General features: G+C 34.1%; 1 pseudogene; it reads right to left on the reverse strand.

Moving 5' to 3' along the window:
* Positions 1-1,570: 1,570 nt before the first annotated feature.
* On the reverse strand, positions 1,571-3,701 carry LOC111992227 (exopolygalacturonase-like; annotated as a pseudogene).
* Positions 3,702-4,530: the final 829 nt, after the last annotated feature.

The following is a 4,530-nucleotide window of genomic DNA, read 5'->3' on the forward strand; positions in this document are numbered from 1 at the left end:
TCTCACATGTTCATTTGTTTGTTGTGATTTTCTCACGAATTGACAAAGGGGGAGATTGTTAGGACATATGTAGTTTACAAGTTAGGAACATATGTCACTATTTTATGTAATTGGTTAATCCTTTGACAAAACGTACTTTACTTGTATTTGGGTAGATATAGGATGTGTTTGACGCTTCAAGAAATCTCGTTTCAAGTTCAAGTATTAAAGCCATACAAGTCTGTCTAAGATTCAAGTGCAGAAAGTGTTGTTCATTAAAGCTCGACAGCTAGTAATCTATCGAGTCTTGAAGAACTGTTCCAGCCCATGGCTCGACAGTAGCTCAACAGATATGGTATGTGTCGAGGTTTAAGAAGTTCAGGTTTTTAGGACTGTTTTTCATCCAATCCGTGATTGTATGTTTGGGCTTTCTTTTCTCACAACTTTAGACACATAAAAGGATTATTTTAAAGGCTGTCAAAGGCGACACAAGTTGCACAAGTATTGAGCAAAGTTTTCTTCAAGCAAATTGTGACTGGGGACAAAATTTGCCCTAGTTCATATTTCTTGTGAAGAAGCTGCTGTATTTGTACACCGTAGGGTTTTGTGACCAAACATCTTCTTGATCTTCATCGTGTGATGAACTAAAGAACTTTGCAGCCAACAACCTTCTCTAGTTGGTGATTGAACTCACGTATTGAGATCCACGCAGTTGGTTAGTCACCAAATGGGAGCCGTGCATTACAAGGAGATATTGTCACTATAGAACAAGTCCAATTGGGTATTAGGGTAAGAATTCAAATGTAGGTTGATATAAGGTACTGGGATTCCTTTACTTATAACCACTTGTTGTGATAATAGTGGATTCTCGGAAGTGGTGACCTTAAAATCACCCAGTGGGGTTTTTGCCGTATAAGTTTTCCCCATTCGTAAACAAATCACCGTGTCAATTTATTTTCTGCTGCATACTTTAGTTATTGGTGATTTATTTGTGCTATCGCGCGCTTTGCATGTTAATTTGATTAATTAATAAACTTGGCAAATTAATCAATTAATTTATCATAAGGGTCAATACATTTTTTGGCCTATCAACTACGAACTAAAATTCTGAGTTTACAAAAAACTTGTGATTTATATCTTTTGTGACTTTTCACATAAATTACATACTATGCATCACATGGACTATATGATAATGTCCCATATTCATGTTACCATTATTTTAGATAACAATAAAACAACTTTATTAATCACAACATTAAGTCATACATAATGTCATCCATAATAACGTACATAGCATCATACAATAGGATTTAAGTGCACTAATCCTAACAGCTCACTCTTTCAATTCCCTCATCATTGTCCTTTCTTGCACTCTTCAAGGTGACTTCATTTTCCTTTTTTCTTTTGACAGAAAAGGGCATTCCCTAATACATTATAGATATATTACCTGTGCCTTCTATTTGCAAAATGGGCCTTCAGATTATTTTCTCCTCAGAAGAGATTGACTAGATCGTTCATTTTTTTTTGCATTGAGTTAAGTTGGTTGAAAGGTAAGGTAGGGGAGAAAATGACACCTGGTTTTGTTTTATTACTTATTGATATTGACAATGTTGCAGTTCACTGACTTTTCCTGTACAAATGTTCAGTTGTACTGTGTTCTCTATATGAAGTTATGAACACAATCACTTTACAAAGAAAATAATTACATTCACCCAAAATTTAACTGCCTTCCTAAACCGTGTTCTACATATGAACACAAGCACTAATATTTACTCAAAAGCTCAAACTAGATTAAGCTTTGACAGTACAAGCAGGAGGATTCTGTTTGCCCGAAATCGTGGGCTTGACATTAATACAGTGGTATGTGGGAGAGCCGTCATGTCCGTTGTATTTGAGGTCTATGTCACGAAGCTCCACTTTTTCGCATGGCACGCCCTTACTACAAACAAGCTTGACAGCCTCCTGAAACTTAGATGTGCCTCGAATGTTTATGAAGCTAACATTGCTGATCTTAATTCTAGAGGGTATCTAAAACCAATAAAAAAAAATGGTATTAATTAGTATTAAGTAATTCTCTACTTTGAACAATAATTCTAGCAACATCAAACTTCCAAGTATGAATGTTATCACCTTTGCTTGGCACTGATTCCATGGGCAGTAAACTTGATCAATGATGATAGGATTGCCAACATTATTCATGATAATGTCCTCAAAATGCATATCAGAGGCAGAGCCAGTCGGGGAAGCAGGCCATGTTTTGATTCTCACACCAGTCAATTCGTAAGAGTGCAACCAATGACTTTGACACCACTCACAGGTTCTTCATTTGGGAACTTTCCAAGACTTCCTATGCTTATTCCGTGGCCAGGTCCACAATTTACTTTCTCAACAGTTATATCCCGGCTTCCATCACCAAGCGAGACACAATCATCTCTGGTTCCAATATTTGTATCAATTATGTGGATCCCTGTTGAACGCCCTATATGGATTCCATCAGTCTTGACACTAGTTTCCGGTGCTTTTATGGTCACATGCTAGAATGTAACATTTTTGCACCCCAAAACATTAATGTGGAACTGTTTGCTGTCCAATGATATTATGTCCCGGATGATTGCATTGGTGATGAAGTTGAACCTTATATTCTGTTCAATTTTTGTAAGGCAGAAAAAATTAAAACCCACAAAATTAATTAGTGTCATTCCTTGTTAAGTAATATATATCTATGTTCTTTTTTATACAAATAGAAGTATTTCATATCCACTTTTTGTGCTTTCAAAAATAACCAATCACATAAGTGAAAGTTATTTATCAATAAGACTAATTTAGGAAAAAAAAAGTAAATTAAGAAATCTAAAATATTCTACTCTCAAAATAGATGGAGTGTGCATCCAAATTGGTTAGGAAGAAAATTCCTTCAATCCATTATGTGGCGACTCAAATGACAATTTATACTTTTAATTATATATACATGCATACGTGGTTATTCGTAAATCAACCTCTCTCTCTAGAGCAAGAGAGAGATGTTGATTTACGAATAACTTCGTAATGGATTGGAAAAAATTCTTTCATGCCAATTTGGAGGAAATTTCAGCACAAAGAACGCGTGTGATAAAGTTGATACTTATTAAAAATGGTGGGAATTGTACGGGGAAAGATTGAAATAAACTCACAATAGTAAGTTGCTTGCAGTACTTATTTTTGGAACATTCACTTTGACCCCATGCGATTTTTCCTTGGCCGTCAAAAGTTCCACTGCCCGACAAAGTAAAAAAGTCGACATGGTTAAAACTGACCCAACTATCCCCAGATTGTTGTTCTGGGGCCTGTAAAGTGCCTATAACCTGAAGCTCTATAGGACCCTTGCAAGGACCTTCCAAAGGCACTACGCCCAACATGAATGTCCCTCCTGGAACCACAACTTTACTCTGACCCGTTGATGCGCATGCAGCTTTCCAAGCTTTTGTCAAAGCCTAAAGACAAAATTAATAACAAAAGTTATTTTAGCTATCAATTCTGGTAAGCATATTTTATATCTTAAGTTGAATCACATTGTGCATTTATACCTGGGTGATATCCGCATTAGCTTTTGCTCCATACTGTTTCACATCAAAGATACTGGCTTGGACGTTACCAATGGATTTTAGCAAGAATAGCATTAATATCATTGCAATATTCAGTCTCAAACCCATATTTTCTATTTGACTTCTTTAGCTATTTTGTTCTTTGTTCCGTCGTAATTGAATGAGAGAATGTTTAGTTTGACCTTTTTATAATGCAATACAGAAGCTCAACACCAACGAAAATTTTAACTAATAGTTAGCTAAATTTATCTTTATCTCTAAGGGATTGTACGGTTCTAGTTTAACTTTTGTCCTATTTTTAGCTTTCATGCTTCCTACAACAAATAACACAAATTTATAACCACATGTATATACAAATTTATAACCACATGCATAAGAATGGATGCATTTAAAAAGACATATAAATAAATGAATATTTAAATTATAACCTAAGTTTAATATTATTATAGATAGTCTTTTTTTTATAGTTGTTTCCACGCTCGAAATGTTTTGTATGGATATTAATTATTTGGTAAAGTATGAAACTGATTTATTCATGAGTGTATATATAGATTGATATTTATATTTGAACTAAAAAAATTTTTGTAATAAAATTTAGATTAATTTTAAATGAATTGGGAGTGGTTTTAAATTGAATTTTAATAAATGGTTTATAACTAATAAGCAATTTTAGATAGAGTTAAAATAATTTTAAATAAGTTAGAAGTATTAGATAAGAGCATAATATATTTTAATTGAGTTTCTTCGATCTTTATGTCTTTTAAGTTTAAATTCATGAATCGTCTTCCAACCCTACTTCCTTAATGATCTTTAACACACATTGAGTGGCACAACATTCCTTTTAAGTTTTCGAACAATGAAGCCACACAATTTGCTTGCTTTACTTTAATTTCTAACTTTTGAGCCATGCAAATATGGGTGTGTGAAGCCCTACCATTTATTTGGAATATGTTGTAACTTAGACTGTATT

This window comes from Quercus suber, unplaced genomic scaffold (assembly GCF_002906115.3).
Source record: "Quercus suber isolate HL8 unplaced genomic scaffold, Cork oak 2.0 scaffold_99, whole genome shotgun sequence".
NCBI classification, from domain to species: domain Eukaryota; kingdom Viridiplantae; phylum Streptophyta; class Magnoliopsida; order Fagales; family Fagaceae; genus Quercus; species Quercus suber.